The sequence below is a fragment of the Triturus cristatus genome, chromosome 6 (assembly GCF_964204655.1).
Source record: "Triturus cristatus chromosome 6, aTriCri1.1, whole genome shotgun sequence".
Taxonomy (NCBI): domain Eukaryota; kingdom Metazoa; phylum Chordata; class Amphibia; order Caudata; family Salamandridae; genus Triturus; species Triturus cristatus.
The window spans coordinates 1,916,018,991-1,916,032,787 of record NC_140589.1 but is presented as its reverse complement, the minus strand read 5'-3'; the positions used below and the strand labels follow the sequence as shown (position 1 = coordinate 1,916,032,787).

General features: G+C 52.6%; 1 protein-coding gene across 1 annotated transcript in view; it reads left to right on the top strand.

Annotated features, from left to right (window-relative positions):
• Positions 1 to 13,797, top strand: part of LOC146822448 (uncharacterized) — a 126,793-nt gene that overhangs the window by 28,585 nt on the left and 84,411 nt on the right. Inside the window, 1 exon segment of the mRNA XM_085613555.1 lies at positions 2,905 to 3,430. The gene's annotated coding sequence lies outside the window, so the exon portion shown is untranslated.

Sequence of the window (13,797 nt, the reverse complement as noted above, 5' to 3'; positions counted from 1 at the left end):
TATCCTGTGGTTGAGAAGTCCTGTCTCATTAGAGAGGATATTGTTTTGGCATCCCTCCCTAGTATTCTGTGGGCTACATGTGGGGCAAATTGTTATTCCACCAGTGCATATTCGGGTGAAGGAGGGTACTTCATTACCTCGATTGCCTCAATACAACATTTCTCAAGAAGGTGAAGAGGCACTAATACGTATTGTTCATGATCTGATTGAATTGGGGGTTGTGGAAGAAGTCCCTTACAATATTTGCAATAGCCCTATCCTTCCCATTCTAAAGAAAGACACTGATACTAAAATCTACAGGTTTATTATTGATTTGCGAGAGGTTAACAAGATTGTAGTGCCCCAATACCTGTTAGTCTCTGACATCACGACACTCCTTACCTTGGTTCCTCCAACTGCTACTACATTTACTGTGATTGATTTGAAGAATGCTTTCTTCTCAATCCCTATTCATCCTGACAGTCGATATTTGTTCGGCTTCACTTTGAATAATCGATCCTTTAGATTCTGTAGAGTTCCCCAAGGGTATACAGAGAGTCCTAGTATTTACAGCCAAGCGTTGAAAAGACAGCTTGATTCTTTCCCTGTGCTGACTGGGGTGGCTCTCCTACAATATGTTGATGACATCTTGTTGGCAGTTGATACGCCTGAACAGTGTGAAGAAGGAACACTGTCATTGCTTTCATTTCTTGCATCACACCATCACAAAGTTTCGCGGAAGAAATTGCAGTATTGTAGACAGCAGGTTACCTATTTAGATCACCTCCTGTCCAAGGAGGGACGTGCACTTACACCAGACTGCATTCAAGCTATTTTAGACATGCCAGTACCCCGTACTCAGAAAGATGTTCGTGCATTCATTGGTCTTACTTCTTTTTGTAGGCAATGGATAGCAGCCTTCTCACACATTGGTAAACCTCTATTGGATTTTCCGACTGAAGATACTCCAATGCCCCTTCCATGGACGACTGAATGCCAGAATGCTTTCCACCAGTTGCGTCAAGCTCTTTGTTCTGCACCAGTATTAGGCACTCCAGATTACACTAAGGCTTTTACACTCTATGTACATGAGAGAGATGGTTGTGCACTTTCAGTTTTAGTACAGTCACACGGTGACAAGCAGCGTCCTTGTGCATATTTTTCAGCTGTTCTCGATCCAGTTGCTCGTGCATTGCCTGGGTGTTTCCGTTCTGTCGCAGCGGCAGCTGTGCCCATACGTCAAAATGAAGGGATAGTCTTGTCACATGGACTGTTTGTGTTAGTACCCCATGCAGTTGATACTCTTTTGAACCAAACTAAAACGCTGCACTTAACTAGTGCTAGGTTGACAGGATATGAATTGACACTTTTGGCCCCTCATATCACCTTGAAAAGATGTTCAACCCTGAACCCAGCTACTCTGTTGCCATCTCCAACAACTCAGCCCCAGTCACAAGAGCCTCATGATTGTATATTTCTTACTGAGGAACAGACAAAGGGTCGTGTCGACTTGCAAGATACGCCCCTCTCAAATGTAATGGGGAACTGTGGGTGGATGGGTCTTGTTTGAAATTACCAGATGGCACAACATCAGCTGCATATGCAATCACAACACTTCAGACGATAGTTGAGACAGCTCGTATCCCACAGAAGTCAGCTCAGGCAGCTGAGCTAATAGCTTTGACGAGAGCGTATGAACTTAGTACTGACTTGTCTGTGAACATCTATACTGATAGCCGCTATGCTTTTGGAGTGTCTCACGATTTTGGGTTACTCTGGAAGGAAAGAGGCTTTCTTACATCCCATGGGATGCAAATAATGCATGGAGAAATTGTACACGATCTTCTGACTGCCTTGACACACCCGAAGAAAATAGCGATTGTTAAGTGTAGCGCACACAAGAAAGTGAATGATAAAATAGGACAAGGTAATGCCTTCGCGGATCACACAGCCCGTGAGACTGCAATGCAACGAAGTACAACATAGTGAAGTCACAGGCTTTACGTTGGCATGATGCCAGGCAGGAAGTGCTAGACATGCAGAGATCTGCTTCTACAAAAGAACTTGAGCATGGTCTAAGGAGGAACATTGGATGATGAGGGCGGTTGGAGCAATAAAGACATGACCAAGTGGAAACTGCCCACAGCCTATTTACAACCTATGATTCATATGGCACATGGGCCGGCACATGTTGGAGCCTCCTCGATAACGAAATTGCTTACACAAGTTTGGGACCATCGAGAAATTGCAGGCACAGCTATAAAGATAGTGCAGTCCTGCTTGATTTGTCTCCAGAACAATCCTGGAAAAGGGACACAAACTCCTACAGGAGGGTTTGCTACATCAACTGCACCTTTTGAAATTTTGCAAATGGATTACATACAGCTTGAACGCTGTAATAATCTGAAATATGTCCTAGTAGTGGTATGTACCTTCAGTAAGTGGATAGAGTCGTACCCTACGAAAGATAATACAGCTCTTACTACAGCAAAGGTACTTCTAAAAGAATTATTTCCCAGATTTGGTGTTTGCAAACTTTTGTGGAGTGATAACGGACCCCATTTTATTGGGCAAGTTGGTAAGTATGTCCTAAAAGGATTAGGGATTCAGCAGAAGTTTCATGCTGCCTTCCATCCACAATCAGCCGGGCTAGTTGAGCGATACAATGCTACCCTCAAGCTTAAGCTAGCTAAGATTCAGGCTTCCACATCCTTGAAAAGGCCCGACGAACTACCCTTGGCATTGTTGTCCATTAGATCAGTACCACATTCACAATCTGGTCTTAAATTGTGTGAGGTGGTATTTGGAAGGTCTATGAATATTTGGAGAATTCCTAAGCCACACCCCATACATGATGTAGCTTGTGTCTTGATGAGTGACTACCTATCACAGTTGACTGACAGCTTGATTTCTATTCATCAACAGGTTCGAGAAGCTCTTCCTGACAAGTCGAAAGGTGAAGGCCATGAACTACAGCCCGGCGATCATGTGATGATCCAGTCCTTCCAGAGATCGAGCAGCTTGGAACCTAGGTGGCGCGGCCCAGAGCAAGTCCTCCTGGGGACGAGAACTGCAGTCCGAGTGACGAACAGGAGGAACTGGGTGCATTCTACCCACTGCAAGAAGGTGCCGTCTCCTCTGGTGGAACCTGCTGCCCTGATCGACCATCGAGACATCCTGGATACAGAGAGAGGCCAAGCCATATCACCTGAAGAACCTGAGGAAGTCTTCCCGGACCAAACGATCCATGGTGCATCTCGATATCAACTGCGGCCCCGAAAGAAACTTCATTGTTGAAAACGACTGGTTGAGCAACCGTCCTGGGTTAGTGAGAAACTGAGCTGAAGAGGGGGGGACTTTTTGAGTAGTGACACCCGTCTTAACCCTCAGTGAAGAAACCAACGGCTGCCCAGCACTTTAGAGCTACAACTACTTTGTTGTTTCAACAGTGGTAAGTACAGGCAATATCACTGTTTGTGTTTTATGGCATTTCACGTGCACTAGTGAGTCCTGGACTAGACTTTTGTAGAGAGTCAATGTTTACCTTGAAGGCGTTAAATAGAAATGATAAAGTTGAGGGACAGGAGGGGGCGGTGCAGAGGTAAAGCTGTGTGTGACCTCAGGGGGAAGAGGGGCAGAGGGTGATCTGGGGAGCAGGAGCGGGCGGTGCAGAGGTAAAGCTGTGTTTGACCTCAGGGTGCAGAGGGTGATCTGGGGAGCAGGAGGGGTGGTGCAGAGGTAAAGCTGTGTGTGACATCAGGGTGTAGAGGGGCAGGGGGTGATCTGGGAAGCAGGTGGGGGCGTTGCATAGGTAAAGCTGTGTGTGACCTCAGGGTGGAGAGGGGCAGAGGGTGATCTGGGGAGCAGGTTAGTGTGGTGCAAAGGTAAAGCTGTGTGTGGCCTCAGGGTGGAGAGGTGCAGAGTGTGATCTGGGGAACAGGAGGGGGCGGTGCAGAGGTAAAGCTGTGTGTGACCTCAGGGTGCAGAGGGTGATCTGGGGAGCAGGAGCGGGTGGTGCAGAGGTAAAGCTGTGTTTGACCTCAGGGTGCAGAGGGTGATCTGGGGAGCAGGAGGGGTGGTGCAGAGGTAAAGCTGTGTGTGACATCAGGGTGTAGAGGGGCAGGGGGTGATCTGGGGAGCAGGTGGGGGCGTTGCATAGGTAAAGCTGTGTGTGACCTCAGGGTGGAGAGGGGCAGAGGGTGATCTGGGGAGCAGGTTAGTGTGGTGCAAAGGTAAAGCTGTGTGTGACCTCAGGGTGGAGAGGTGCAGAGAGTGATCTCGGGAGCAGGACTGGTGCAGAGGTAAAGCTGTGTGTGACCTCAGGGTGGAGAGGGGCAGAGGGTGGTCTCGGGGGCAGGAAAGGGCAGTGCAGAGGTACAGCTGTGTGTGACCTCAGGGTGCAGAGGGTGATCTGGGGAACAGGAGGGGGCGGTGCAGAGGTAAAGCTGTGTGTGACCTCAAGGTGGAGAGGTGCATAGGGTGATCTCTGGAGCAGGTGGGGGCGTTGCATAGGTAAAGCTGTGTGTGACCTCAGGGTGGAGAGGGGCAGAGGGTGATCTGGGGAGCAGGTTAGTGTGGTGCAAAGGTAAAGCTGTGTGTGACCTCAGGGTGGAGAGGTGCAGAGTGTGATCTGGGGAGCAGGACTGGTGCAGAGGTAAAGCTGTGTGTGACCTCAGGGTGGAGAGGGGCAGAGGGTGGTCTCGGGGGCAGGAAAGGGCAGTGCAGAGGTAAAGCTGTGTGTGACCTCAGGGTGCAGAGGGTGATCTGGGGAACAGGAGGGGGCGGTGCAGAGGTAAAGCTGTGTGTGACCTCAAGGTGGAGAGGGGCAGGGGTGATCTGGGGAGCAGGTGGGGGCGGTGCAGAGGTAAAGCTGTGTGTGACCTCAGGGTGAAGAGGGGCAGGGGTGATCTGGGGAGCAGGTGGGGTAGTGCAGAGGTAAAGCTATGTGAGAAGTTGGCCTGGCATATGCTGTTCACTAGTTAAAGTGGACACCTTGCACCAGTACCATTCGACTCTTATGGTAGATAGGTTTAAGACAACCTTTAAAGATAGCTATCCTAGTGGTAGCTGTGGAGAGCAAACTTCAGGCTAAGTCTTGGAGGAATGTAAAGCAGCTTGTTTTACCACATTATCTCTTGAATTACCAAATGAAAGGACACCACACAGGTATATATATCAAATATATGTATTTATTACTAAACAACTCTCTACAAATATCTTTATGAGATTAGAAGTCAGGAACATATGCACAAATCAACGTTTCACAATAAATTAAGCACAAATATGGCTGGGGCCCGAGGGGCGTACCAGACCATATACTAAAAAAAAGACTTAAAGTTAATGACTTCCAAAGGGACAAGGCCTAGGGCCTTTAGAAGCATTGTGGCCTCACAAAACCACCCAAGGTAGGTAAGTAAAGGACCCACGGGGGACGCATGCAGTGTGTTAACACAGCCGCTAATGCCCGTTGACTTCAATAGTGCAAGTCGCAGTTGGAAATTAAGCGTTTAAGGATACTTCGGGAGAGTCTACATGCAAGTTACTTCCAGGGTAGGTAGTTATAGAGCCAACACCCACAGGAGCACCGTGGTGCTGGTGTTCCATCACCCAGGGAAGCCGGGTATATAGGTGTCTTTTGGTGTCGGGTCAGGTTGCGGCGTCGTTTTCAATGGGAGCCAATGAAGACTTGCAGCTTGTGAAGACAGAAAAAGTGTCAGATGGAATCCAAGCCTGGATTCTGAAGAAGGAAGACCTGAAAGCAGAGGGGACAATGTTCAAAGTCACTTGGCAGTGACCCGGGGCCAGCAAGGTGGATGCCCACAGTCGTCGGGTGATTTCAGGTAGTTCACGGGTGCCTTGACTCTTCAGCCACGAGGTCCAGGAAGTGTCAACGATGACCAGGAGCTGGATTCTGCGTGTCCCACGAAGTCTGCAGCTTACTGCGGTGTCGGTGACCAGATTGGAGCCAACAAGCCTTGGTAACAGCAAGTCTTGGGGAAAGGATAAAAAGTAAGCGGTGCAGACCAGCAAGGTCTGAGAGACTCACCCAGCGAGGGTAAGTCAGGGCAGGCCTGAAGCAACCAGGAGAGCTCTTTGAAATTGTAGAAAAGTCTTCAGGGGACCCACAAGCCAACCGGCAAGGGATCGCGAAGACGCCTCAGGAGGATCCACTCAACAGGGGCCCACGGTCACTCGGGACGGGGTAGGCCTCTGATTTTCAGAGAGATTCCTGCTAGAGGCTTGGAGCACACGTGGCCCAAAGCACAGGTTCATAGAACGTCGTGAAGGGGTTGCACTCGAAAATAGTGCACGGTACCCAGGGATTGCGGATCCTCGTCACTCGTGGGGTCCACTTGCCTCAGCGTTGCTGGGGACTCATGATGGCCTTGGAAAAGTCAGGAAATCCTCTTCCTGGGCTGCAGGGACTTCGGGCTCTGTCGGGAGCGATGGAGTTTGCGACCGTTGATTGCAGTTTTTGGTGCCTGCCAAGCAGGGGAGTCACTCCTTGACTCGATAAGGGGGATTCTTCCGTCTTCCAGAGGTAATGGAACGTCGAAGCTCCGGGATTCGTCTTCTGACCGTCGTCCAGGGGTATCTAGTTTGCAATGGCAAGGGTTCCCTAACTTATACTGGAAGGAAGGGAGGGACTAGCTCTATGACCCCACTTATGGGAGGGTCATGGGAGTGGGTGGCTACACCCACTTTTCTTTGTCCAGTTTCGTACCAGAGCAGGGGCAGGTAGCCCCTGAGCCGGTTTGAACTGGTGTATGCACAGAGGAGCCTACTGCTCCCCCAGTGCAGGACTTCAAGGCACTCTGGGAATGCACCCACCCAGCCCCAATACACTCAACCCTGTCTGGGAGGTGGTCACACCTCCCTGTGACAAGATACCTATTGTTGGGCTTCCTCCACTGCGAGTTTCAGTCATCAGCAGGAGGGCAGCCCAGTGCCTGGTGGCATCCATTTTGTGATGCCAGGGCTCTTCAGGATTCTACTGCGTTTCCACAGTAGGTACATGTCTATCCCTCTAGAAGGGGGGGGGGGTCATACTCCCACACCAGTTACTGCTGTGGGGGTATGATTCCAAAGCGTTTGACACCAAACACTACATGTTTTGATGCAGCCATTCGAAACTTAGCATTTACAGCGAGGTTATAATGCACTTAAGAGTATATTTTTTGACCGCATTCACACACAGCTCCAGAGAATGGACTCTGAGAGCTGCAGAGGGGCCCTGCTCAGGCAGAGGCACCCCCTCATATGTAAACCAAGCACCCTGCCCTCAGGATTGATAGGGCCTGCCTTAGGGGTGACTGATAGGTTTAAATGTGGGTGCCGGAGAGATATAGTGAACCTATATCTCAGTGAGGAGAGCTAGCACCACCTCACCCAGGCTGAAGTAGCAGACCTGTGGTGTCAGATTTAGTCTGCTTCCCAGGGGTGGCATAACAATTGCTTCAGCCCCTGGTAGGCCTGTAAAGTACCTATGCCCTTGGTACCTAAGGTACCATATACTAGGGACTCATAAGGTACCACAGTATCCAATCACTAGTGCACCTAATATGTACTCCATGTTGTTTAAAGGAGTAAGCAGATAGGCTGGGGTCCTGGATTGCAGGATCCCCGCCAGACTAGTCAAAAACCATCCAAACAACAGAAAATGGAGGGGGCAACCATGCAGTCAGATTCCACCTTCTTACAAGCTGTGTGTGACCTCAGGGTGTAGAGGGGCAGAGGGTGATCTGGGTAGCAGGAGGGGCGGTGCAGAGGTAAAGCTGTGTGTGATCTCAGGGTGCAGAGGGGCAGAGGGTGATCTGGGGAGAAGGAAGGGTGGTGCTGAGGTAAAGCTGTGTGTGACCTCAGGGTGCAGAGGGGCAGAGGGTGATATGGGGAGCAGTCGGGGGTGGTGCAAAGGTAAAGCTGTGTTTGACTTCAGGGTGCAGAGGGGCAGAGGTTGATCTGGGGAGCAGGTGGGGCGGTGCAGAGGTAAAGCTGTGTGTGACCTCAGGGTGGAGAGGGGCAGAGGGTGATGTTGGTGCAGGTGGAGGCGGTGCAGAGGTAAAGCTGTGTGTGACCTCAGGGTGCAGAGGGGCAGAGGGTGATCTGGGGAGCAGGAGGGGTGATGCAGAGGTAAAGCTGTGTGTGACTTCAGGGTGGAGAGGGGCAGAGGGTGATCTCTGGAGCAGGTGGGGCCGTTGCAGAGGTAAAGCTGTGTGTGACCTCAGGGTGGAGAGGTGCAGAGGGTAATCTCTGGAGCAGGTGGGGGCGTTGCAGAGGTAAAGCTGTGTGTGACCTCATGGTGGAGAGGTGCAGAGGGTGATCTCTGGAGCAGGTGGGGGCGTTGCAGAGGTAAAGCTGTGTGTGACCTCAGGGTGGAGAGGTGCAGAGGGTGATCTCTGGAGCAGGTGGGGGCGTTGCAGAGGTAAAGCTGTGTGTGACCTCAGGGTGGAGAGGGGCAGAGGGTGATCTGGGGAGCAGGTGGGGGCGGTGCACATGTAAAACTGTGTGTGACGTCAGGGTGGAGAGGGGTAGAGGGTGATCTGGGAGCAGAAGGGATGGTGCTGAGGTAAAGCCGTGTGTGACGTCAGGGTGGAGAGGGGCAGTGGGTGATCTGGGGAGCAGGAGCGGGCGGTGCAGAGGTAAAGCTGTGTGTGACCTCAGCGTGCAGAGGGGCAGAGGGTAATCTGGGGAGTAGGAGGAGCGGTGCAGAGGTAACGCTGTGTGTGACCTTCGGGTGCAGAGGGAGATCTGGGGAGCAGGAGGGGGCGGTGCGGAGGGAAAGCTGTGTGTGACCTCAGGGTGCAGAGGGGCAGAAGGTGATCTTGGGAGCAGGAGGGGGCGGTGCAGAGGTAAAGCTGGGTGTGACCTCAGGGTGGAGAGGGGCAGGGTGATCGGGGGAGCAGTAGGTGTCGGTGTTCAGGTAAAGCTGTGAGTGACCTCATGGTGGAGAGGGGCAGAGGGTGATCTGGGGAGCAGGATGGGCGGTGCATGGCTAAAGTACTGTGTGACCTCACGGTGGAGAGGGGCAGAGGGTGATCTGGGGAGCAGGAAGTGGCGGTGCAGAGGTAAAGCTGTGTGTGACCTCAGGGTGGAGAGGGGCAGAGGGTGATCAGGGGATCAGGAGGGGTGGTGTAGAGGTAAAGCTGTGTTTGACCTCAGGGTGGAGAGGGTGATCTGGGGAGCAGGTGGGGTGGTGCAGAGGTAAAGCTGTGTGTGACCTCAGAGTGGAGAGGGGCAGAGGGTGATCTGGGGGCAGGAGGGGGCGGTGCAGATGTAAAGCTGTGTGTCACCTCAGGATGGAGAGAAGCAGAGGGTGATCTGGGGAGTAGGAGGGGTGGTGAAGAGGTAAAGCTGTGTGTGACCTCGGGGTGGAGAGGGGCAGAGAGTGATCTGGGGAGCAGGAGGGGCGGTGCAGAGGTAAAGCTGTGTGTGACCTCAAGGGGAAGAGGGGCAGAGGGTGATCAGGGGAGCAGGAGGGGTGGTGAAGAGGTAAAGCTGTGTGTGACCTCAGGGGGAAGATGGACAGAGGGTAATCTGGGGAGCAGGAGGGGTGGTAAAGAGGTAAAGCTGTGTGTGACCTCAGGGGGAAGAGGGGCAGTGGGTGATCTGGGGAGCAGGTGGGGGTGGTGCAGAGATAAAGCTGTGTGTGACCCCAGGGGGGAGAGGGGCAGAGGGTGATCTGGGGAGCAGGAGGGGCGGTGCAGAGGTAAAGCTGTGTGTGACCTCAGGGTGGAGAGAGGCAGAGGGTGATCTGGGGAACAGGAGGGGTGATGAAGAGAGCTGTGTGTGACCTCAGGGTGGAGGGGGGCAGAGATGGATCTGGGGAGCATGTGGGGGCGATGCAGAGGTAACGCTGTGTGTGACCTCAGGGTGGGGAGGGGCAGAAGGTGATCTTGGGAGCAGGAGGGGGCGGCGCAGAGGTTAAGCTCTGTGTGACCTCAGGATGGAGAGGGGCAGAGGGTGATCAGGGGAGCAGGAGGGGTGGTGCAGAGGTAAAGCTGTGTGTGACCTCAGGGTGGAGAGGGTGATCTTGGGAGCAGGTGGGGTGGTGCAGAGGTAAAGCTGTGTGTGACCTCAGGGTAGATAGGGGCAGGGGGTGATCGGGGGAGCAAGAGGGGTGATGAAGAGGTAATGCTGTGTGTGGCCTCAGGGTGGAGAGGGTGATCTGGGGACCAGGTGGGGTGGTGCTGAGATAAAGCTGTGTGTGACCTCAGGGTGGAGAGGGGCAGACAGCGATCTGGCGAGCAGGAGGGGTGGTGCAGAGGTAAAGCTGTGTGTGACCTCAGGGTGCAGAGGTAAAGCTGTGCGTGACCTCAGGGTGGAGAGGGGCAGAGGGTGATCTGGGGAGCAGGAGGGGCGGTGCAGATGTAAAGCTGTGTGTGACCTCAGGGTGCAGAGGGTGATCTGGGGAGAAGGAGGGGAGGCACAGATGTAAAGCTGTGTGTGAACTCAGGGTGCAAAGGGGCGGAGGGTGATCTGGGGAGAAGGAAGGGTGGTGCAGAGATAAAGCTGTGTGTGACCTCATGGTGCAGAGGGGCAGAGGGTGATCTGGGGAGCAGGTGGAGGCGGTGCAGAGGTAAAGCTGTGTGTGACCTCAGGGGGCAGAGGGGCAGAGGGTGATCTGGGGAGCAGGTGGGGGCGGTGCAGAGGTAAAGCTGTGTAGGAGAGTAGGATCTGCACTTATGTTGCCCCTCTTTTTTTCTGATGTTTACACTGGTTTTTGGCTATAGTCTGGCTTGGTCCCTGCTAATCAGGGCCCCAGCCTCTCTGTTCTCTTTAAACAACTTGGAGTGCATACTAGATGCACTAGTGATTGGATACTGTGGTACCTTATGAGCCCCTAGTCTATGGTACCTTAGGTACAAAGGGCATAGGTACTTCACAGGCCTACCAGGGGCTGAAGCATGTATTATGCCACCCCTGGGAAGCAGACTAAATCTGACACCACAGGCTTGCTACCGCAGCCTGGGTGAGGTAGTGTTAGCACTCCTCACTGAGATATAGGTTCCCTATATCTATACCGGCACACACATATAAACCTATCAGTCACCCCTAAGGCAGACCCTATCAATCCTGAGGGTAGGGTGCTTGGTTTCCATGTGAGGGGGTGCCTCTGTCTGAGCAGGGCCCCTCTGCAGCTGTCAGAGTCTATTCTCTGTGGCTGTTTGTGAATGCTGTTAAACCATATACTCTTAAGTGGATGTATGACGTTACAACACGTGCTGTTACAACGCGTGCTGTTACAACAAAACTTTTACAACGCAAGTGGATTTACAACGCTATGCCATTACAACGCAAGTGTTGGACCTGTCAGCCCTAGGGTGGTCTCCCCTTCCATTTTTGTATCGTGCCTCATTTTTTCCACACTCATTTTTATGTTGGACTAGGTCTCCGGGCGCCTTTTCATTGCCAATCAGTGTTAAGGTGCAGGTGTTCCCTTCTCCCAAGATGGCTGCCACAGACCCCTGCTACTGCAGAGTGGTCTTTCATAGTAGCACCCTAGCTGCCAGGAGCTGGCTGGAACCCCACAACAATGTTGCAACACCAGCCCGCCTTTTTGTCCCATAGGTAGAGTGGGGAAGCTCCTGGAATGTGCTGGAACCTTCTAGAAGGGAGGTGTGGTTTTTCTTTTGCCGCTTTGGCTAGAGGTCACCTGACCTAGGGCTACTTAAGAGAGGGAGGGAAACTTTTGTGGTGAGTTGGCCATTGGGGTGAAGCAGAGCTGGAAGAATCCACCAGGAGTATAGGCGGTAGGGCCTAGCCAGGGACTTATGCCTCTGAGAGTGACAGGATTTAGGTGCTGCCTCTTAAGTGAGTGAGGGATTCTGTGAAACCCACTGATCTTGCCCAGTAGTAGGAGGACCCAGAGACTCTCTGCCCAGCCTGACTAGGAAGGATCTAGTCGCCCTCTCCATTCCTAACCCCCTGTAACAGAACCCCTTAAGGGCGCCAGATACATCTGCGCCAACAAGACTTCAACTAACAGCTGAGAACCAAAACTGAGCACTGAGACTGCGTGTCCAGACTGAACTCTAAAACCTATTCACCAAGCACTGAGACTGCGTGTCCAGACTGAACTCTAAAACCTATTCACCAAGCACTGAGACTGCGTGTCCAGACTGACCCCTGCACCCTGATGCAAAGCCGACTGGAGAACCACTGGGGATCGACCAGGTATTATCGCTGTGACCCCTGCGCTCCCTGCCCTGGTCTGGGACCCCCGGCAGCGTGCTCCGCTGAGCACAGAACCCCATCCTTAATTTGAGCCCCCCCTGTGACGACGAAGCCAGCGCGCTCAACGCCGCGGCCTGGAGGCCTGGAGAAGTGCCCTGCCGTGTCACGAGGCCCGCGGAGAAGCCCGGGGCCCCGTCGCTGCCGTCGCAGCTGCGTGAGGAGGTGTGCGAGGCCGGGGCCGAGTTCCCCCATCATCGTGGGAGCGGACGCCTGCTGACGCCGAGATCGAGGTAAGCCCGGAGGCTGGGATCGCCCACGGTGCGCCCCCTGTGGGTTGGGAGCCACACCGCACCCTTAGCCGAGTTTCCTCTCCGTGGGATTCCCCCCCCCCCTGTCTTCGTGACGGAAGAGACCCCGTCGAGGGATCCTTTCCGTGTGCCCCCTCGAGCGGTACTGAAGCGCGGTGCTCAACGAACAGCACCGGAGCCTAGAGACTTGCTCCTCGAGTCCCGTGGCGCTCCCCGCTGGAAGCTCCGCTTCAAAGTACTGAGAGTCAGTGATTACGAGTGGCGCTTTGTGTTAGATGCTCCGCTTCCAAGTACTGAGAGTCATTGATTACGAGTGGCGCTTTGTTTCATATGCTCCGCTTCAAAGTACTGAGAATCATTACTTACGAGTGGCGCTTTGTTTTATATGCTCCGCTTCAAAATACTGAGAGTCAGTGATTACGAGTGGCGCTTTGTTTCATATGTTCCGCTTCACAGTACTAAGAGTTATCGATTCCGAGTAGCGCTCTGTGATTCATATGCCATACTGAAGTGTTACATGCTATTGATTCCGAGTAGCGCTCTGTTATTCACCTGCCATACTGAAGTGTTACCTGCTATTGATTCCGAGTAGCGCTCTGTTATTCATGTGCCATATTGAAGTGTTACGCGCTACTGAATACGAGTAGCGCGCTGTTATTCATGTTCCCCATTGCAGTGCTATGTGCCAGAGATTACGAGTAGCTCTCCAAGCTAGATGCCCCGTTCTGAGGTCATCACCGGTTAGCGCGCACAACGCTACAGGAAGGTAAAGCGCGCGTTTACAGCTACATGGTAGGTAGCTGTGCCCTAGGCAGTACTGTTATTCCCTGAAGTGCATATATGGTATGAACAGCCTTAATAGCTCCTGACTGATAGGTACATCGTTAGCTATTGTATGATCAACTTATGAAATGTACTGCTACCTCATGAACTGCATCTAACGTGATCTACTTGGATAAACTTGAGTATTTAACTAAATCCAACAGTGTGGCATCCCTTATTGTGTGTGACCATCGTTTCATGTGAGGTGCGTGGTGTATGGTTGCTTAACACACAGACCTCTGGTTGCCCGACCGCTCGTGTCACGTTACCGCCCCATAGGGCCTGGAGACCCCAGGTTCCTACATTGTTGGCGAGCGGTGGCATTCTTAGGACCTGTGACCATACAGCACCCTTCCGTGGAGCGAAGGGCGCCACAATTAAACGCCTATTCTATTTGTTCCAGAGCTTGAAAACCATTGATTGCTGCATTGTTATTTCCACTGTCCAGGTTGAGAGTGCAAGAAGCCTGGTTAGCCGATAACTGTTGCCTATACCCTAGGAATTTTCTCCTTAG